This window comes from Ambystoma mexicanum, chromosome 4p (assembly GCF_040938575.1).
Source record: "Ambystoma mexicanum isolate Mex_15411 chromosome 4p, UKY_AmexF1_1, whole genome shotgun sequence".
Classification (NCBI taxonomy): Eukaryota; Metazoa; Chordata; class Amphibia; order Caudata; family Ambystomatidae; genus Ambystoma; species Ambystoma mexicanum.
Genome location: NC_090927.1, coordinates 560,131,030 through 560,154,798, shown reverse-complemented (window position 1 = coordinate 560,154,798; position 23,769 = coordinate 560,131,030).

Sequence of the window (23,769 nt, the reverse complement as noted above, 5' to 3'; positions counted from 1 at the left end):
GGGGACATGAGTTGGACAGGAGTGGGGGCCTGTTGGAGGGTGCCCCTGACTGCTGGTGGATGGGGGTGCAGGGAGACATGAGTGGGGGCCTGGTGGAGGGTGCCCCTGGATGCTGGGGGGTTGGGGGTGCTGGGAGACATGTGTGGGGGCCTGGTGGAGGGTGCCCTGCACTGCTGGGGGGTGGGGGTGCTGGGGGACATGAGTGGGGGCCTGGTGGAGGGTGCCCCTGGATGCTGGGGGGTGTGGGTGCTGGGAGACAGGAGTGGGGGCCTGGTGGAGGGTGCCCTACAGTGCTGGGGGGTGGGGGTGCAGGGAGACAAGAGTGGGGGCCTGGTGGAGGGTGCCCCCTGGATGCAGGGGGTGGTGGTGCAGTGGGACATGAGTTGGACATGAGTGGGGGCCTGGTGGAGGGTGCCCCTGACTGCTGGTAGGTGGGGGTGCAGGGGGACAGGAGTGGGGGCCTGGTGGAGGGTGCCCTGCACTGCTGGGGGGGTGCTGGGAGACAGGAGTGGGGGCATGGTGGAGGGTGACCTACAGTGCCGGGGGGTGGGGGTTCTGGGAGACAGGAGTGAGGGCCTGGTGCAGGGTGCCCCTGGATGCAGAGGTGTGGGGGTGCAGGGGGACAGGAGTGGGGGCCTGGTGGAGGGTGCCCTACAGTGCTGGGGGGTGTGGGTGCTGGGAGACAGGAGTGAGGGCCTGGTGGAGTGTGCCCCTGGATGTTGGGGGGTGGGGGTTCAGGGGGACATGAGTGGGGGCCTGGTGGAGGGTGCCCTACAGTGCTGGGGGGTGGGGGTGCAGGGGGACATGAGTTGGACATGAATCGGGGCCTGGTGGAGGGTGCCCCTGACTGCTGGTGGGTGGGGGTGCAGGGGGACAGGAGTGGGGGCCTGGTGGAGGGTGCCCTACAGTGCTGGGGGTTTGGGGTGCAGGGGGACATGAGTTGGACATGAGTGGGGGCCTGGTGGAGGGTGCCCCTGGATGCAGGCGGGTGGGGGTGCAGGGAGACAGGAGTGGGGGCCTGGTGGAGGATGCCCCTGGATGCTGGGGGGTGGGGGTGCAGGGGGACATGAGTGGGGGCCTGGTGGAGGGTGCCCCTGGATGCTGAGGGGTGGGGGTGCTGGGAGTCTTGCGTTAGTGGGCAGTAGTGCAAGGTGACATGTGGGTTGGCTGGGGGGCATGGCCATGGTGGATGGGCTGCCTGTGGGACATGTGCAGGGGTGCAGGGTAGTCCCCTGTGGTGTGGTCTGCCTGCAGGGGCCGTGGAGTGGGTAGAGGGAACAGCTGGGAGGACCCACATGCCCAATTCACCTGTGGGACTCCCCGGCACCCCCGAAATACACGTAGGCTGCTGGATTCGCGTGTTGAATTTCCCGCGCACCCGGAGTACATGTAACCTGCTGAAATTGCATGTGGAACTTCACGCGCACACCGAAATACACGTACCCAGGGCTATCGCATGTGGAACTTCCCGCGAACCCTGTAATACACGTACCCTGCTGATATTGCGTGTGGAAGTTCACGCGGACCCATAATACACGTACCCTGATGAAATCGCGTGTAAGGTTACCCGCGCACCCCTGTAATACACGTACCCAGGCAAATCGCACTGCTGGGCGTGGGGGGGGTGGGAGACATGTTTGGGGGCCTGGTGGAGGGTGCCCCACAGTGCTGGGGGTGGGGGTGCAGGGAGACAGGTGTGGGGGCCTGGTGGAGGGTGCCCTACAGTGCTGGGGGTTGGGGGTGCATGAGTTGGACATGAGTGGGGGCCTGGTGGAGGGTGCCCCTGACTGCTGGTGGGTGGGGGTGCATGGGGACAGGAGTGGGGGCCTGGTGGAGGGTGCCCTGCACTGCTGGGGGGTGGGGGTGCTGGGAGACATGTGTGGGGGCCTGGTGGAGGGTGCCCCTGGATGCTGGGGGGTGGGGGTGCTGGGAGACATGAGTGGGGGCCTGGTGGAGGGTGCCCTACAGTGCTGGGGGGTGGGGATGCAGGGGGACAGCAGTGGGGGCCTGGTGGGGGTGCCCTACAGTGCTGGGGGGTGGGGGTTCTGGGAGACAGGAGTGGGGGCCTGGTGGAGGGTGCCCTACAGTGCTGGGGGGTGGGGTGCAGGGAGACATGAGTGGGGGCCTGGTGGAGGGTGCACCTGACTCCTGGTGGGTGGGGGTGCAGGGGGACATGAGTGGGGGCCTGGTGGAGGGTGCCCTGCACTGCCTGGGGGTGGGGGTGCTGGGAGACATGCATTGGTGGGCAGTAGTGCAAGGTGACATGTGGGTTGGCTGGGGGGCATGGCCATGGTGGATGGGCTGCCTGCGGGACATGTGAAGGGGTGCAGGGTAGTCCCCTGTGGTGTGGGTAGCCTGCAGGGGCCGTGGAGGGTGTAGAGGGAACAGCTGGGAGGACCCAAACGGCCAATTCACGTGTGGGACTCCCCGGCACCTCCGAAATACACATAGGTTGCTGGATTCGCGTGTGGAATTTCCCGCGCACCCGGAGTACACGTACCCTGCTGAAATTGCGTGTGGAACTTCACGCGCACACTGAAATACATGTACCCTGCAAATTTGCATGTGAAACTTCCCGCGCACCCCGGAATACACGTGCCCAGGCCAATCGCGTGTGGAACTTCCCGCGAACCCCGAAATACACGCACACGATATTTTTCACACAGCGGGTGTCCTTGTCTGTCGGTACCCCTTTGCACCTCATTTGTCCTAGAGGGCCACAGAATGGATCATTCATCATAGCTGTATATGGGTGCTTTTTGTTAGCGCACATTTTTGCGCACATTTATTTCAGATGCAGGGACGCTACCACCTGCTTTCTTTTGGCGTACTTGTTTGGCCCTGTGCGCGTCTTTGACCGTGCACTGGTTTGCCCTATTCGATTCCATGAATACGAGTTGTAGGCGAGCGTGTGGGCGTTCCGCGCACTTGCCTCCTGTACTTCCCCCGTGACACCCATATTTTCATGCGTTGTTCCCCTTTCCGAGTGTTACGCCCCGTGTTCCGCCTACTTTTGTAATGTGCGCCGCGCTATGTGCGATTTCGCAGCGCCCATGGCGCACGCCGTTGGATGACCTGTGCGCCGGCCTGCGCCGCGCACTTTTTCAGCGCACATCCAATATTTTTCTCGCGCACAGACTTCCATGAATCGATGTGCGCTGGTTTCCCTGCGATTTTCGCAGTTGCACTGCAATTTTCGCACTTTTACTGCGAATCGCACGTTTTGGCCTCTACGCCGGAATTTTCGGCGCACATTAATTCCATGAATCGGCCTGTTAATTTGTAGGATGTGAAGGGTATTCCTTTTTCAGTACTTGTCTTCGGCAATGTGCGTCTTTCCTGTAATTGTAAAAGCACGTTATTGGGCATATGTGGTAAGGGTCACATACTTTTAGTAAGCAAGGTGGTTATTTATGAAGTTAGGAGGAGTTGCAAGGAAAAAGAGTTAATGAAATTTCTGGTTGTTTACAAATGTTTGTTTTAGGAACATTTTCAAGAAAGTTGAGAAATGCATATGTGCATTAATAAAAGCTCTGTGTGTTATTGTTGTAAAAGAGAAAAAAGTTATTGGAAACAATTTGTAATACACGTTTAAATGGCACTTGGTGTGTGGAAGTTTAATATGTTAGCAGTATATGCATACTTGCCAACATGATGCATTTTAATCTGTAGGTGTTCATGTAGTCATATCTTTTTTCTTTGTGTTCTGGGACTTGAAGTGCCACCTTTCCAATTTTAAAAGTTGTAATACAAGTCCAGATTATAAAGAAAAAAACAGGACTGGAAAAGCACCTACAGATTGGAATGAGTGAAGTTGGGATGTATGCATGTTCTGCCAACATATTAGACTGGCACTGCCACTTAAAAATGGTCTGCAAATCTATTCTATTTACTTTCCCTTTCTTTTATGAAAATGTGACACAGTGCTGCTATAAATGCACTTATACATTTCTTTACTTTTATCAAAATGCTTTTAAAAAGAGATATTTTGAAACGCACAGCATTTTATATGTTTCATTCAATATAAATGTCCCAGTTTCGAATTTAGACGTCCAGTGCTGTTTTTTTTCTTTACATTCTGAGACTCGCAGTTTGAGTTTTATAACCGGATAAGTGTAATTGGAAGTCACGGAATGCAAAGGATCAAATTAACACTCGATAAGCACCAACAGACTGGAATGGGTGATATTGGAATGCACGCATGTGCTGCCAACAAAGTAAACTGGCACTAACTGCCAATTAAACATGGCACTTAAAAATGGTCAACAAATCTATTGCATCTGCTTGTCCTTCCTTTTATGAAAAAGTGGCACACAGTGCTGCTGTAAATACACATATGCATTTGTTCACTTACATGAAATGAAAAGAAACTTTTTTAAATGCAGAGCATTGTCCTTATTTTCTGCTTCATCTGAGTAGGTGCTGAATGCTGCAATTCATGACATTTGCTAGAGTGGTAAACAGGAGAATAAGCTTATTGAGAAGGTTATTACGGGCTAAGTAGCAGGAACCCTCTATATATATACATGGGAAAGAATTGAAGAACATTTTTTTTTATTATAAGCATACCTGTACTATGCCTTGTTAGATGGAGATCTTGTTCTGGAAATAGAAATCCTGGACAGCTTCATAGTAGTTTTTGATGCATATGCCTTTGATTAACAGGAGATATGTACTCTCAGAGTTCAACTGTACACCTGAAGTGCTGAACTGAGATGACAGGGTTAGGTGTAGAGTTTTTGGATGTGATTGGTGGATGGATGTGTGTCTTTGAAAGCAACCAATGAGGGGGTGTTGAGAACATGAAAGTCAAAAGGGTAGAAGTTCAGCCCCTTTGTTATGGGGTTTGCGGACACTGTGCTAGTCCATGGACGGCACATGCCACATCTGGGTCTTTTCAGGATGCCTGGCATGGAAAGGGGACTGTGGGGATTATCCAATGTGGTATTTTGGTTGTGGTTTTCAAGACAATAGAGTAGCAGGTGTCTTGTTTGCTCTTTGCAGTTGAAGATGGATGCGTCCATGGCTATTAAGAAGCAGAGTGTATGGATTTTGGGAGATTCTTCAATTCAGTCATTGAAGGTGTATGTTGAAAACCATTGGATCTTTGGAAATATTGGATTGGCAGAATTGGAAATTATGTGGCATGCAGTTTGTGGCTTAAACTGGAAAAGCTTGTTTCTCATTCGGTCAGAGTATGGCTCACTTTAAATGTCCAAATATTGTACCAGTTTGGGGTATGTAATCCCAATGTATTTTCAGGTTGCCCTGAAGGATTTCTTGAAAAGCCTAATGGAACTGTTTCCTGCTTCAAAGATAGTTTTTTTTCTGAAATTAATCAGAGGCAAACATGGAGATGTCCAAACATTTTTTGTCCAGACATGAAAGATTATAGGCAGCTTGTCAATAAAGCTGTATCTGGTTTTGTATGTGCTGCAGGAATGTCATCTTTTGAGAAGGACAATATAAGGTTGATTGTTTGAATTTTCTTAGTGAAAATGGAGATCATTTTACAGATGTCGGAAATGGGATTTTTCTTTACAATGTTACAAATGCATTGAAAGAGTTCCGGAATGACAACTGTATAGTACTACTGTACATAAAAGCAAAAACTGAACAAAAAGGTGTTTGTTATCAAACTCCCCTAGAGGACTGTGGGGATTAGCCAATCAGGTTTACTGGATGTGGTGTACAGGAACAGAGGGTAGCAGGAGTTTTTTCGCAGGAATTTTGTAAGCACTGAAAATGACTATGGCTATGTCGTTGAGGATGCAGAGTATATGGATTTTGTTGGACTCTTGGATCCATTGGCTGAAGGTTTATGTTGAGCACTGTGGATTAAGTGAAAATCTTGAATTGCATGAATTTGAAGTGTCATGGTATGGAGTGCGAGGGATGAAGTGGGCTGACTTGCTCCCATTTTGTGAGAATATGGTTCACTTGAAACATCCAGGCATCACTGTTCTTCATTGTGGAGGGAACCGTTTGGGGTACGTTACTGGATTGTCATTGCAGTTTACAATGAAGGTGACATTTGGGAAGTTGATGGAAATGTGTCCAAATTCCCCAAAAAATGTTCTTGGATTGCTCAGAGACAATTGTGGATGTGTTCGAAATTATTTTGTCTGCAAGCAGAAAAAGCAAGGGACAACATGAATAAAGCTGTGTGTGTTTTTTTTGCGAGATGTTGGCATGACATTTTCATAATGAGAACATTACATTTGATAATGTCAACATTTTTTGGAGGGATGGGTGCATCTGGTATACAGTGTTAAGAACGACCACAAACATATCGACACAAAATTCAGTGAATTTTTTATTAAAAATGTATCTTCATTGAACAACAAAGGGAATGTCCAATTAAGGTACTATCAACATAATTATATACTTTAATCAAACAAACCATCTGCATGTAGAACGAATGAAAACACTCAATAAAAACACCCCCCACCCCCAAAGGAAGAATACAGAAAATGCAACAGACCAGAGGAAGTAGCATTCGGAAAAAATGTCCAGAGTTGGAAGGTAAGGTACTAACCACAAAAAGAATATCTTGGTGAAAACAGGAGCTATCATGACTGAACCAGTCTCTAGGGTCCAAGTGGACCCAGAGGCAGGTCAGAGTCAAAAGTACCTGGATTCAGTTCTTGGTGGGCTTGTGCAGTCAATCCTGGTGTCAAACGTTGATGGAAGCCGATCAGGCTCTCTCTGGGCATGAAGAATCATGGAGGATCCAGCAGCAAGCGGGCATCGAGTAGGGTAGAAGGCGCGTGTGGTATGAGGGCAGTTCTGAGGCAGGTGGACCCAGAAACTTTGAAGTTTGCCCTGCCTAGTCTGGCTTTTGCCAATGGAGGGGTTGTTGATGTGCAATTAATGAGGTGGTAGTTCGAGGGCTAGCTGTGTAGACATTTGGTTGTAACCCCCGGTTAAGTCAGGATGTGACTCTCCAGTTGTTTGGTTCAGGACTCGACATTGCACTGAGTAGTTAGTTCAGGCCTACCAAGTGAAACGATTTAGCTAGGACTTGATGTGGTTTCAAGCTGGTAGAAGATGCAAGCAATGTTCAATGTGTTGGAGGAGTGCAGAAACCAGCACAGTTGACCTCCTGCTTGTTCCAGTTGAGGGGAATATGAAGTGACCAGTTGTTTGTGGTAGAACAAGACACTTCAGCTGGTCTGGTCCACCGATGTACATGAAGCCCACTCAGGGGGACTCGAGGTTAGGATGATTCCATTGAGGGTCTGCTCTCCCAGGTCCGGAGATTCCAGTGCAGCGCAGTAGGTCCTGATCCACAGCAAAGGTTACTCCTAATGTGCACAAGGAGTTGTAGGGTACAGATCTTCTTTCTGCCGTGGATGAATACTTGTTAACCTCAGGTTGAGGGATTTGGAGAGTGCAACTCTCCAAAGGAAGTCGAGTGAGATCTTCAGAACACATCTGTGCCCTTAAAAGATCCAAGAGGAACTGAATGATTCTGACACAAGGGTGGAAGACCCATTTTATTAAAAGCCCAAGTTCTCCACTGATTGGACTAAAGCTAGCCTGCCTTAGTGGTCCAATCCATGGTCTGGAACAGAGTGAACCTTGCTTTTCTAATGTCACACCCAAAGTGCTTAGCTCTAGAGGAAGTGGAGCAGGCAGGAAAGAGAGTAAGCGACAGTGACAATCACACTGGTGGAAGCCTCCTTCCATTGACTATAGCCCACCCGTCTATCATAAGCCTGGCTCCTTCCCTTCTCGCCTAGAACAAAGATTTAGAGATGCAGCACCCGGGTGCAAGGCTACTCCTTATGAATGGGTGTGCTCCCAGCTCCAGGACAACTGCCTGTTGTGTGGCAGTCTCAGTTGAAGGGTATTATCTGCCCTCACATGGAGATCAAAGAGGATGCCTGGTCCTCCAGGTTCTTGACTTGCCATTTAGTAGGATACACCTGGCTGACTAGAATACACATAACCTTCCACAGCAGAGCTGACACGTATGATATTGGGGACTTGGCTGTCTCTGCAGCTGTCAAGTGGGCATCTTGTGACCTGTAGACCTGCTTTGTGCAAGGAGTAGATCAGGCTCCACGGATCAGGCTACTGATGTGGCAGGGTGTGAGTGCTCTATGCTTTTGGCGTGGAGTCATCAGAAAAGGGGAATCTGTTTGGCAGATTACCCTTTTTGGAGATACAATTACCCTCATTATTCTATTTGTTAATACTAATCAAAAAAGCCAGATATGTGCACCCTTGCCAATTCCTCACACGCAGAGAAGAGGAACATGAGCTAACATTGAGTACTGAGATGAGGAAGAGGGGTGTGGGGTTGTGAAACTCCAACAAATCTATCTTTGGCCTAGCCCCACATGGATGACCATTTGTTGAAATGCAACTATCTACCCCAGGGGGTGTGTGGACCAATTTGACCCCCGTTATTGCCTGCCAAATATATCCCAGCTAATCTATATCTCAGGATCTCAAGGCGGTGTGCACTGACACTGTGTTACTGTCAAATTGCTATGCTACACACACATACAAAACACTAAGAAATGGTCACAGAATGAAAATATGTCACGAAAAGGAAACACACAAGTTGGTCTCAATGACAATAAACATTTATTCATGCACAGCAAGGTATGTAAAAAAAATCAATACTAGGAATACTAGTAAAACAAATTTGGAACCCTTACTGCACGGGTGCAAATCTACATACAATGCGATAATGCAAATTAATGCAATCTCTAATTTTCCACTACAATGCTAATAAAAATGCATACCTAGTAACAACAAATGTGGCCTAGTAACAATTCTTAAGTGTTAGCATTTTTCTCTCTCTCTCATCACCACACATCGCACATCAGCTCTCTCTCATAAGACAATCTGCCTGCATAAATCCCTCTTTGAATCAGTGTGTCAACATCCCATCTCTAGTGTGTGTGTGTGTGTGTGTGCCTATCTCCCATGTCCCAGTAAGCCAGTCAATCAGTTAGGCCTAAAATCTCAGCAATACTCCCCTTTTGCATGATGTGAGCAATCTGCTTCCAGCACAACTTGTCTCTCTCTCCTCTCCAGCTCCCTTGCAGCCAGTCTCCCTGCACAGCCTCGCACCGGGCCTCTTTCTCTTGGTCTGGTCTGGTCTCCTCTTTGAACTGCTCACTTAAACTTCCTCAAGCCTCTGCAAAGCTCATCTGATCTCCTGTCAACTGCTCTCTGCCAGATCGATCTAGAACTCTGCTCTCATCTGCTCTCCCAGTCTTCTCTCCCAAGCTGCATGTCAGCAAAAGCAATCCCATTCTCCATCTGATTCTACTAGGCCAAGAGCTTCGGCCTTAGCGATCTGCCTACCACTCTTTGTTTACAGTCCAATCCTTTTGCGCACAGAGTGGAGCTGCTAACTGTCTCAGGATGGCAATAGAGCCTGTTTCATTAAGTCTAGCATTTAGCACAGCATTTAGCAAATTCTCTCAAACCCAAGCGCTATATGATGGACTCAATGTTTTCATACCTAAGTGCACATACATGCATGTCTAAGCAAGGCTAAGCAAGGCCTCTTCATATGACAGGCCTTTTTCTCTCTTCAAATGCATACAAAATGTGGCATACCAATGTGGGTATAATGGATAACTAATATCACTAATATAAATGAATGATGTATAAATGAATTACTAATGATAACATAACAGGCAAGCATAATATCTGGTTTTACATGTTTAATGACATGGATTACTATTATATACTGGAACAAGGAAGAAGGATGTGGTTGAAATGCCATGGATTAGTATTGGGTGCTGGGAGTTGGTATAGCAAGGTGGTGGGAAAGGTAGATTTACTAATGCAGTACTAGGATGAGGAAGAGGGATGCATGGGTGATGGTTTTGATTACTATTGGTATACTTTGAATAGGAACAGAAAGGTGTGTGTAATGGGGGCTGTGATAAGGAAGAGTGAGTTGAGGTAGTAGGGAAATGTGACAGGGAGGAGACAGTTGGGACTAGTGCACCACTGTGATGAGGAAGAGATAGGTGGTGGTAGTGGGGGACTGTGACAAGGAAGAGTGAGGTAGGATAGTAGGGACTTTTCTGGGGAAGTGTGAGTAGGGGATAATGGGGGACTGTGATGAGGAATAGTGAGTTGGGGTATAGTGGTGAAATGTGATGAGAAAGAGTGAGGTGGGGTAGTGGTGCGCGGTTACAACGAAGAGTGAGGTATGATTAGTTGGGGACTATGGTGATGATGAATGATCTCGGTAGTTGGGCATTGTGACAAGGGAGAGTAAGGTAGAGTTAGTGAGAGACTATGATGAGGAAGAGGGAAGTGAGGGTAAAGGTAAGATTAACATTGGGTGCTGGGTTGAGCAAGAGTGATGTGGGGGCCAAAGGAATGATTAAAATTCAGTACTGAGACAAGGAAGAGAGATGTAGCGGTTCAGATAGCATTACTAATTAGGTAAAGTAAAAAAGAAGAATGAGGTGCCATAAAGTCGCAATGTGTCCTGCTATCATCACGAGAAAATCAATATCTTCACTGTAAAGTCACGTGAAAAGCTTGCCCAACCAAAAATAAATAAACATACAGTAAACAACCATTGTCTTCCCTCATTTTTATGTCGCACACTTTTAGTTTAATGTAATTAAACACAAACTTTTTTTCACAAATAACACCCCAAACAACACTATCCCCTTATTACTAACTCCAACACATTTTAAGTTAATTTATGAAGTACATCCTGTATTTTCTTTTGTATTTAAAACAGGAATTGTTTCTTAAATTATCCTAAAATACTCCTCCTAACTAGCAATCACAGTGATTGCCACAACCCAACATATTATAGTTTGAAAATATTTGCTCAGTTTTTTGGCAATCAAAACAAATTGAGATCTCTGAAAAGCTACTTGGAATAGAAAAACACTGTGTGCAATTCCCAACCCTTTCTTACACTGCCCAAATGCTCCCTAGCCCCACCACTATCCTTCTTACACTCTTTAAATCATTTTAGGACAGTTTCCAAAATCATAACCAACGTTCTTGAATCTCAAACTGTATAATGTCAGATTTTGAGGAGAAATATGGAGGAGGGGCTAATAAGGGAGTATCAGAAGGAAGTAAGTGATGGGGGTAGTGGGGGACTGTGATGCCAAAGAGTGAGGTTGAATAGTGGAGGACTATGATGAGTGTAAAGACTGGAGGGTGGTGTCTTTGGTACTACTGTGATAAAGGCACAGAAGCACCGCAGCCAAGGCTCTCAGAAGGTAGTAATGGGCAAGCAACCAAGGCTGAGACACAAGGGAATTGATGAAAACTGGTTCTTAGGTACAGTAATTCCGGAAGTCGACCTCAATGGAATGTCCACATACTATGTTACACATTAACACAGATATTTTATTAGATAAAATGAGGTTTAGGTGAATATATAAATATAAAGAAGGCTCACTTTTGTACTCGGGAAAGTCTGCATCAACAGGTACACAGTATTTACAGTACTGTGGGGGTACCACCGTTAGATACTGTAATAATGCAGCAATTGGTATATGTCCTAAAATGCACTAAATCTCCTCTTCTCCTAACTATCAATCATAATGATTGCCACATGTCAACATATTATAGTTTTAAAGTCTTTACTCTTTGTATCGCCACTTGAAATTAAATGAGATCTCTGAAAAGCAACATGAAAAAAACACTATCTGCAAGCCCAAACCTGTGTTACCTTGTCCACAAGCCGCCCCATAGCCTCAAAACCTCCTTTTTACACCCTTATATCATTTCAGGGCAGTTTCCAAAAGCAAACTGAGATCTTGAATCTCAAACTTTGAATTGTAAAGTTTTCAGAAATTAAAAGCCTTGGAACAAACAAAGCATCACAGGAAATATAATTAACTTGTTGGGAAAAGAGGAACTCTGCTCTACACAGAATTATTTTAAAAAAATACTATATGTATTTATGCCAAACCAAAACAGGATTTCCTTAGAATGTTTTTTGCCCAGCTCGTTTATTATTTGTCAAAATCTGTCCGCTAGTTTGAGCTTTACATTCAAGCCAAAATGTGACATTTTCCTCTTTGAAAAATGAATGCGAAAGAGAAAAAATACACACCTTCTTTTACCCTTTATAGCTTTTGAATCAGATATGCACAGCATTTTCAGTTTTGAGGAGCCTGGGGCAAAAATGTATAGTAAAGAAACCAGGGTGAGTTAACATTACTATAATATCAGGTTTAAATTAATATATTTAAAAATGTAATGATAACGTTTATTATATTGTTACCTTAATGTTTTCGTTGACTTAACCTGAACTCATTTGAATTTCATTCATATACTTATTTCACTTTCAGATATATGTTCGCTTACTGTGCGTATTTTCATGGGTGCCAATGTTTGATTTTCGCTATGGGCGCAAAAGTACCCGAGCATGTTATTCTTGCAGCCAGTCGTTTTTTCCCCTTTTAGATGATGCTTAAATATGGTTAGTTGGGGGTGTGTGATGTATCACACCAGTCACGAAGAAACAGATCATAAAACATAGGGGTTGTAGCACGCTGCTTAAGAAAAGTGAAGGATACCTGACAAATAATTTAATCTCACAGTACATTACTTACAGTTCTCAAAGCCTGCCATCTTTTATACATAACAATACAACTGCCAAAACATGGTCAAAATCAGTCTGTGATTGAGAAATGTCTGAGTGATGGTTGCATTAGAGTAGATTTCCAGGTTAACCTCTCAAACCTGGGCATATGTTAGTCCTACATCCTGTCATGAGAGATATTACCCTACTTATGCACGCAATGAAACCATAACAGAATATTTCTATACACTAGAATAAAACCGTTATCTGTGATTTTTTGAAGGGGTAACATGGGAAAACACTGATACACCCAGATTCTGAAATAGTTTGTCATCTTTGATGTCCTTGGGGTTAGTTTCAGCAGTGCACAGTGGTGGTGCAAGTTATGGTTGCTTAGCTTACCATAACTGACAAATTATAATGCATTCTCAGTTTGTAACCATAACGTCCCTTTAACAACGTTTTTTCCACTGAATTTGATAGGTTCTTATCAGTGCAACTTAACCATTACATCCCTTTAACAAAGTTTTTTCACTGAATTTCATGGGCCTTTTTTAGTGCAACTTAACCATGACGTCCCTTTAACAACGTTTTTTCATTGAATTCCTTAGGTTTTTACCAGTGCACCCCTAATCTGCTACAAGTGCCTTATATTATACTCACCCCAATGTAGCAGCTGTAGAGTCCAAGGACAACACAATTGTCCATGGACAGAAGGTAGCATTAACAAAGCCCAGAACGAACAAACACATATACCTAAAGCAATGTTACGGTTCCTAGTCATTGAATCGACTGCCAAACTGTCGAAAGCCATACAAATGAAAAAAATCATCGAAAAAAAGCATCAAATGCATTTAAAAAAAAGACATTTTATAGGGGACGCCCCCTAAGCCCCCCTTTTTTAACCTTTCAAACCCATTATAATTAAAATAAACCCTTTACCATTTTAAAAAAATGCATTTGATGCATTTTTTTTTTTAATGGTATGGCATTCGACGGTTTGGCAGTCGATGAAATGACCAGATACCAATGTTACTTATATTTACTACAACCAAATATACCTTTTTGTACAAATGAGAACTATGAAATGTACAAATTATTTTTCATTTATAGCACACAGTATACTGGAATACACCAAACATAAACCATAAGTGTACACCTCATATTATCACTTCAATACAACAGTTCATAGAGACTAACATACACCAAGCGCTTATTTTTAAACAATCTCTTACCAAACAGTAAGCACACTGTATTTATGTATTATTAGCGTTCATTATGTAAAAATGTATTATACAAAAAACATTTCATTTTGACAGAAATGGCAAACACACTTGAGTGGCTAGAGGAGAATTTCCCAACAGAAGAAATCAGTGACTACATATTTTAATATAAACACTTAATGTAATTTGTACAGACCTTACTAAAATAATATTTTTTTTTCTTATAATTTAAGTATACACAATCCCAAGAATCACAAAGAGAAGACTTATCCCCAACTGTACATAATCAAATCATGAACTTGTCTACAGAATTGGATGAACTATGTAATGATGTTAAGGTACTTTTACAATATCTCAAAAATCTTGTCATTAAACATTTTCTCTATCACTGTCCTTCTCACATCTTTCCCCCCTTGTCCCCAGCATTCATCCCCATCAGTTTCACAAAATCTAAACCAAAGAGGCTTTGATGAAACCTCCCTCCCTTCCTCCTGTGATCATTATTGTACAGAAATTCCTAGTTCTCCCATTTATGTTTCCCATTCTGATACCCGATGCCTTTCGTAAATACATTCATTTTTTATACTACAAATGTGTTGTATATTGTTGTGTGATACTTTTTTTTTTAAAGCCCCATTAGGAGTCCTCAGACACTACGACTGTCTGGGTGTCCGCACTGAAAATGTCCATTCTCCCATGGCGGCCTTTTAATAAATCTGGGGACACTGTGACTGTTCTACGTACATACATGCGCATGCACCCTGCAAGTCCCGGCCGATGGGTGTCCGCGGACCTGCTCCAGGACCACAGATGTCCCCAGACATTGTCATGTGTCTGCACCTGCCCGATTTGAGAGCCTGTCTGCAAATGGTGTGCACGCCATGGACAGTTTAAAAGTGCATGTTCTGCCAATCTAGGGTGTTTCAAGCTGAAACTTTACACTTCCACAGGTCCCAGACCTATTCTCGGTTGATCTGGCAACTCTTTACAGCTTTTCAAGGCATATTTGTCACTTGGTTGTCCGTGGATGCCACGACTGTCCGTGAACGCTTCTTCAGAAGGGGCCCACCCATTATATTTCCTCATTCTCAATCTGGCTATCCAGGAGAGAGCACCTGCTTTGCTGATTTGCAGATCTGTTTTGCAGAAGTTATCAGACACCATCATGGCATCTGTTAGGGCCATCCCTTCTTCCCACCCCCACCACCACCTCACCAACCTGGAGAACCTGGACAGGGAAACAGGTGCAGTGATACAGATGATGAGGATCAAGAGGAAGCTTAATATTGCGTGGAGGAAGTTCCTATCTCCAGTACCCGGAGCGAGTCCTGGGTTTGGCGATTTTTCACCACCATTGGAAATGTGCCGAAGGCTCATGCAGCCAATGTTTGATGCACTGAGTGCAAAGTTTTATTCAGTCATGGAAAACCAGGGCTGTAGTCCTCTAAGTCCAACCACCCGGGTGCTCTGAGGAAGGTGATACATTTCTCAGCGAAACGTAGGTTGATGCCCTCCACCCCATCTTCTTCAGCTGCTCCTCTTACAACAAAGGATACTCCTTGGGGCAGAGGATCCCAACGGCAGCCTCACAGTAAATAAAGAGCACTGTTGACCTTTACCTTTTGAGGGTCACAGTGCTATGTTTGTACTGTGAAGCAGCAATCTGTAGGGGGGAGCATCAGAGTGATTTGAGGCTATTGTCAAGGTGCATGAGAAACACTGCAACCTACTTTGAGTAAGGCCTGCCCAACATTTTCCTCTGTCCACCTGCCCCTTCATCTCTGCAGTTGGTGCCCCTTGCCTTCCTTCCCTCCCTCCCCACCTCACCTTGCCTCTTCTGGAAAAAAGCCACAAAAAAACAAAACCAAAAAAAACACACAAAGTTCACATGCCCTGTTGAACCCTACATAGTCCACGAGCAGTGCGGTAGTCTGTGGACATCCAAAAAAATTCCAGGCATGGGGTTGGGGAATGAAAATTATTTTAATTGTGTTTCACGCAAAAATGGTGGCTCTTAAAATAACCTTTTTTTGTCTTTTTGACTTTTAAATATGTTTTGATTATTATGTTTTATATACTAAACTAACATAGATTCGATACAACATAATAATGTGTTCACAAGGACTGCTTTTTGAAAGTTTTCCAGAAAAAATCTGGTTGCCCACAACAGTTAGATGCACGGTGCATGGTTACATGTGTCAATAACAAAATTTAAATGTCGACAATTACCGACAAATAAAATGTTATAATGTTATAATGAAACCCCAAATAATGAAATTCATTAAATGTATTAAAAGGAGTAACTATAACGAAACCCAAACAACAACAGATGCATATGGCGATATTAGAGTAAGGTGCAAAGCAACCAAAGATGAAACAGACAAAACAAACAAGTGCTTGGAAGGATGTCACAATGGAATTTGACACACATTCAAGACAAATAATCTCATATTGAGGAATTTTTGATGCATTTAAAAAAGGAACAATCATTCCAGGAAATGCAAATAGATCAAACAATAGCAGGAGTAAAACAAGGTGTTCAAAGAAAGAAGTATATAGACTCCCAGGTTTGTTTAACACAGTATATTCTCAATTTCGAAACAAAGTGGAGAACATAGCTTATTTTCAAAGCATTGCATCTAAAATACTGAAAAAAGATACAATGAACTTACCAATTGAAGTACAGAATTCCAATGTATCCAATATATCCTATAGTTGTAGAAACACTAATCCATGCAAACTGCCAAAAACACATTTCGACAAACCAAAGAATTGTGAAAAACAAAGACATCCATCCAAGATAAAACAAAGACATCCATCCAAGATAAAATCCAAAGACATCCATCCAAGATAAAATACTGAAAACCATACATTTGCAATCGAAATCTGAGAAAAAGAAGAAAAAAATGCAGTGGAACAAACCAAGAAGAGTGCAGAAATACATCCAGAAAAATAAAAAGTAGGACAAAAACAAGAACCCATGTCAAAACCATAATCTGAAAAAACAGAAAAATCCATGAATAAATGAAGAAATCCATAGTTGAACAGTAACCCCGAGATCTAAAATGGCAACAAACAAAAAAAATCCATGAAAAAATATATGAACAAGATCTCCAGAAAAGCAAACCGACCGCTTTGAAAGTATAAGACAAAAATGGCGTCAGAAGTTAATATAGTTTACAAAGTTAATATAAAATGTAACAGGAATTTGCTATTAATGTTGTTGATGTCCTGGGTGGTAGTCTTAGCAGTGCACGGTGGTGGCGCGAGTTATGGTTGCTTAGCTTACCATAACTGGCGAATTTCAAGGGTTTTTCGGTTTTACTTGGAACCATGATGTCCCCTTAACAAAAAATGTTTACTGAATTTCATAGGTTTTAGTAGCGCAACTTAACCATAACGTCCCTTTTACACAGTTTTTTTACTGAATTTTATAGGTTTTTGGTAGCACAAAGTAACCATAACATCCCTTTTACAAAGTTTTTTTACTGAATTTCATAGGTTTTTAGTAGCGCAACTTAACCATAACGTCCCTTTAACAAAGTTTTTTTACTGAATTTCATAGGTTTTTATTAGTGCAACGTAACCATAATGTCTACGAACATCTGACTTCATTGCACACCTTCCGGAGAAGGCCACATGACCATATGCTGGCGCACAGCATGATGAAGTGTCTGAGAACCCGTACGCACTTCACAATAAGATCTGTGCTTCGTGGACATTGTGGAACTACATTTTCTACTGATTTAGGAACTTGCAACTTCAACATTTCCCTTGCATAGCTCCAACACCTATTTGTATTCAGCCATTAACAATCTAGTAGACAGTACATACTTTTAGCAAAACTGCTATTTATCTTAAAATGACATCAGCTAAGGCCATCCCTCCTCCCCAAGAGACACCACCACTGCTGTAATCAAGGAGCATGAGAAACACTGCGCCCTACCTTAGAAATAACACACGTGCAACATTTTCCCCTGTCCACCTGCCCTCCATATTAGTGTTTGGTGCCTCTTCCCTCAGTTTCCTCCACAACTTTCATTCTTAGCTCTCCTGCCAAAAAAAGTGATCCAAAAACAAAATAAATGTTCCTTTAGGAACCACCTTTCACAGTTAGAAAATAGAACTAAAAAGACCGCATAGACTCCATCTACTTCATATTTCTCAGTAAAGTACATAGACGCAATAAGATTTTCCAACATTTCCATTTGCATTTTGTGTTATGTAATGGGAATATTGTTGCATTCATTCTGGAGGATAAAGAGCCAGCAGCCCAGGTTATCAGCCCAATCAAAGCAACAGTGGATAACGAGGTCCCTGGATGAATGCCATTAGCAGGCTAGGTTTCCAAAGTGGTAACCCGTGCTACTAATAAAGAGGATTTTACGTCCTATACGATGGAAAGGGAAGGCGGGGGTTCCATACAGGGCCCCTCTTCGCTTTCCATGGCAGCCTGCAAAAGGCAAAAACAAAACTCTGTGACCATATTACCATAAGCACATTTTTCTTCCCTTTCAAATATATCCTAATTTCGAATAACTTTACCACAAAGCCAGTCCCAGGTGGACATGGCCACTTTAATCCTATGTGTTTTCCCTTCTGATCATGGCCAGTAGCCACATTGTTTGGATCATGACCTTATACCATGACCCTGACATTCTGGCCACTGACCATGGCTACAGCCTACCCCTCAGTCACTAAAGCTATACCGCTATTATTTTCAACTACATTGTGACACTTGTCAAATAAGAAAACACTGCCACATTTGCAAAACCATGCATTTCGATCATAGCCAATGAGCCTTACGCAAATTTGCTGGAAATCCACCCACGTTTAATTTTTTCAAAACTGTCAAAAGAATACACAAATGATTCATCATATAAGGTGTGCACAAAATCCCAACAAACTTTGTAAACTCATTCGAAATCACATCAGAAATATTCCGCCCATCAGCATTACCCCTCACCTCCCCAAACATTATTTCATAAGTTTCACAAGTGCAAAGCTCAGAAAATATTTTTGTACGTACGTTGATCTATCGCAAACATTTCCAATGCACCTTACCTAATTTTTCCTCTTTTAGAAACATACGAAATCTGACAGCAGGGAACGTCCATCTTCTGCTATTCTTATCCATTGCTGCATCTGCCTAAGGTAAACTGCCATGATGTCACTAAATCATATGCTCTGCCCCTGACCTCACATAAGCAACCCTAGTGATATTCAACACCTTTCTCAGTGACGTTCCTCTTCAGCGTAGCCAAATGTGCCCATAATCATCTAAGTGCTATGACGCAGAACCCGAAAATCAACACACATCAACTAACAACATAGCACGTCACAATTCAAAATATTAAAACGGTCTTTGAAATAAAACCATTGCACTGTTCAATTTGTAAAGCACTTTTATTTCACAATAAACTCTCCGAGAACATCCGACTATTCCCATATTAAATCAAATTGCAAATTTGTTTCTTCGCTCGTGATCGAAAATGTTAATCATGAGGCACACGTTGTTCTTTTCCCATACTCAAAGTGTTCATTTTCGATAAAGGAACCGCTTGGGTCGCACAGTGAATTCTAGGGCGTCGGCATGAACTTGGGCCTAGACCACCATAAAAGATGTTATGTTACTCCTAATCGCTAGTGCAGCGTACGGGCACATGGGCCCTGGGCGATCGTCCCACAAAACAGTCACGGTGATCCAGCCATTGACAACTACGTGCAACTGGCGAATAAAGAACCCATCAGTTGGCATCTGGAATCCATGGCAATCGCAGTAAGGCAGCATGTAGCTATTTCAAAAACATAACAGAAAATATGTATCAATACCCAACATGTATTGCAAAACATCTATTGATTTCTTAATTCGGCATACAGTTTAAACTAACAATTAGCACACACAGCAAACAATCTCAAAAAAGACATCGATATGGTCATACATGACATTTTAAAGAAGTATTAGTATTAGTGAACCTGGGTGAATCTACTGATAGTCTACATACACCTACACTCTGCACTCTCCATAACCACAAAAAAATGACAACCACACAGAAAGATAGCACTTCAGTTACATTGTCAAAATGAATGTTCAGATAATAATAAATTAAAGTTTGTTCCGGTGTACAGTCCTCAAAAGCAAACTTACATGATATTCACCATCTCCATTTTCTTCGTGTAACTCAGACTGCAATGCTCAAAGCGGTTGCACCAAAGAATCTTCATGAACTGATTTTACATGTTCCTTACAAACTTTTGGAATGCAAAACCTTATCAAACGTTCCTTATTCCAATCCTCCTCTCACTGCATTCTTACTGAATATTCCCTTTCCCTCAAGGTCAAAAAACAATTGACCCTTATAGTTTGAGTCCCATGCGTGGGCTTCCTTAGCTGCAAACAAAAAAATCAAAGCTGGTGACCTTCACTCAGAATCCAAATACATTCTTACTTTGCAACAACATGGCTCAACGCATTCATGAGAACTGGCACTCGCATACACGTGCAGAGCCGCTGTTTCCATCAAACACTGCAGGTGGCTGCCTCAGATGTCAAACTCTAGGGGGCACCAGTCTGACTCCAATATTATTTTAAATACATTGTAACACAGACACATTAGTCCTGTGCCTGTACTTTACGCACATTATATTGAGGAACACCTCCAAATGTACGGTATAACTTTTGTGACAAAAAACACCACTTTTTTTACTTCTTGCTGCCACATCCCATCCCAGCCTCATCAACCCTCACCTTCTGAGACAGTATTTGATAAGTTTAACAAGTGCAATGATGTGTTTTTTTATATGTTTTTGCGTCGATGTCCGCAGACATCAAAACACGGATGAAAGATGGCGGGCGCATTGGAACAATTTGACGCACTTACACTCCTCACCATCCAATGAGCGAACGCGTCACATGTCCGCGGACATGACGTGCCCAATTAGCCAATCGTTATCTTGTCCGCAGAGCGAACAGGGAAGTGTGACCATGGAGCAGACATAGATATCACTAATTTCTTTAGACCTACTTTTTGATCGTTTAAAAAAAGTACTGGACTGTTTTTCACCATATTTGCAAAGGCACACTTTCGGGACCAAATCGCTGCTCCTGTTGCACATTTTGTGAAAATCCATCCAGCGGTTTCATCTGTAGCCCAAAGTTTTTCCCCCATTAAGTCTATGGGAAAAAAAGAAATTTTGGGACCCCCCCTATTACTTTGCCCCCCAGACCAAACCTCACCAAACTTTGCAAAATAATTCAGAGTGAGCCATATACTTTTTTTGCAAAGTTTAGTGAGAATTTGTACAGGGGGAGCGAAGTTATAAGCCGCCCAAAAAGTGCTCTTCCTATGGGATTAGCAACTTAACCATAACTACACGGCCACTACCGTGGCCGTATAATATATACATATGAATCTGGTGCATTATTCTACTCAGATAGCTTGCTGCAAAGTTGATTATGCTATTCTAGCTAGAAGACATTGACAGATATACAGAATTCCGTTTTATATTACTAATCCCCCATCCAGCCTCAATTCTGCCCTCCCTTTACCCCAACCGTTCACTCCATTCCTGCAGCATGTTAAATGATATTGTATATGTAGTTTTTTTTTCCTTTGAACCGTCCCACACCCGCTTGAAATCCTTCCAAATTTCCCTCAGGTGGTATAGCTGTTTAAGGCTATTCATGTAAATTCAGAATAGAAGACCAATCTGTGGACTACGCAAACATACTTGAATCTCACTTATAGATTTGCAGGTTTACGCAGATCAGTTTTGAGGAAGTTCACCCAGGCATTCTCACCAATGGATCCCACCAAATGTGATAAGGCCATGTCAGCCCTCCAAAACTGAACTCACATGCAGAGTAACAGCTCCCCCTGTTCATTGTTGAATATGTTCATAGTTTCTATAGCTCACATTCCCATCAACACAAGTTTGAATGTCATGTGCATTCTGATTCTATAAAATTAAACATATTACTCATTGTGAGAAATGGCAACGGTCAGGAAGTTGTTGAATACCTTTTACACATCATCTTGCATGAAAAACATGCGCGTTTGTCCAAACACGGTGAAAACTGTAATGCTACTTATTGGCTCAGTGAAACGGTGCCCTATATTTGGCCCCCAGCAATGTGCACCCCACCACACCCAAGACTCAGGACAGAAACCAAAGTGTACACATTGACACTGACTTTTCTTTCCTTCTCTCTACAAAGTAACACAAATAAACAAAACTCAAGGTCCACTGCTTACTTCTCTTGAAAATAGAAATTGCAACAATTACAGACATCAGCTCATGTTAGCCTTGCAGACATATTTGGTTACCTGGACGAATGCAATTTCCCATAATCAGGGGGCAGTGAAATCCAACCAAAATTGTAGAGTCCAGAATTATGCATTGAACCTGTGGGGAAATAGGGATATTAATAATGTTCCCCTAAGGTGAACTGAAAACATGCAGATTGCTTTGGTATAGATCGAGCCATTGCCCATAAGGGTTTATTTTTCCAGATGTCCACCTGCTTCTGCAAGATACAAATAATCGCTTAACTACCTGAGAGACATAACTATAATAATAACTATCTCCTTTAAGTGCATTATGTCCAATGACGCATTTGTCTAGGCCAAGGAAAAACAGGAGCACCCCAGTAAATCAAAACTTTACCACCTATAAATATGGTTTGGGATTTCCAGAAAAAGGACTTAGCCCCAGAGCATTTATTATTGAAGTACTGAAGCTGAACATTTACTTGATTTCACAGGCTAAGAGGGGGGCAGACATTAGATCAGACGTAGTTTCTTCTTGGCAATTAGGAAATTATTATTCTGGTATGCTGCACACAGCAGCCCCACAAAACGGATTAACTAGTCAGCATAGACCTCATTGCAAGTGTGCCGGTACCGTTGTTACAAGACCGGCACACTATGAGTCTGTGGACGGCACGTGCCCGCAGACTTACACGGAAGCACCGGCACTGTTGCACACGGTGCCAGTGCTTCCGTGCTCCCCATTCCCATTGAGTCCTACCGGACTCAATGGGAATGGGGATTTATTTTTTCCGGCTCCTTGCTTCACAGAAAGGCTGTAATGCTCCGAGTTTTCCATGAAGCCAGGCGCCGGAAAAATGTCCAGTAGCAGCCTGCCGGTTTTACCAACACGACTACCAACAGACTCGTAATGAGGCCCCGTGTCTTCTTTCTTGAATTTCAATGAGTCTTGTCTCGCAGATGCAGAGGTTCCAATTTGTGCACCAATTTGGTGAAGTGTACTTGAATCCCCAACTCTTTTCCTTCGTAGAGGTGTGCAGTTGACAAACTTTTATCCATATTCCCTTTCTTCTTCCTTTTTTTGGTTTTGGAGGCTGGAAGAAATTTGGATTAGTTAATAAAAATAGGGTTAGAAAGGCTGGTTTAGTATTGTATAAGAACCAGATTTTATATTTTTCATAAATCCCTTATTCTTCAAATTGCTTACACTAATCTTTCACCAATGCTACAGACATAATTGAATATGCTTGATATTGATATTGATATTTTATTTCTATCGCACTCATACACAAGTGTTTCAGAACGCGACAAGGCAAAGGAAAGGGGAACAGGGGAGAAACAAAAACAACAATCTTACTAGGCCCTGTGACATTGAGAACGTGCAAGAGCATGGTAGAGAGGGAGAGAGAGAAATGCATGGAAAGGGGAATGAAAGGAGAATGCGAAGCAAGGAAGAAAAATACATAAATAATAAATTAATAAATAAAAAGGCAACACACAGAGGGAGTGCAGCCAGCAAGTGGCAAGCGGTGGGTTTAAGGCAGCAGGCTGGGTAGGTCTGATAAGTTCAGGAAGAAAAAAAAGGGGGGCTGTATGGGTACAGATACAGACCACAGTGCAAGGGGTAGCCCAGAGGCAGTGCATGCGGGTGGCAAGAGGAGCAGGTACCTGGGCCCAGAGGAAAGAGGGTGGCCAGGTGCATGGTGCCAAGGGAGAGTAGAATCAGCAGGGG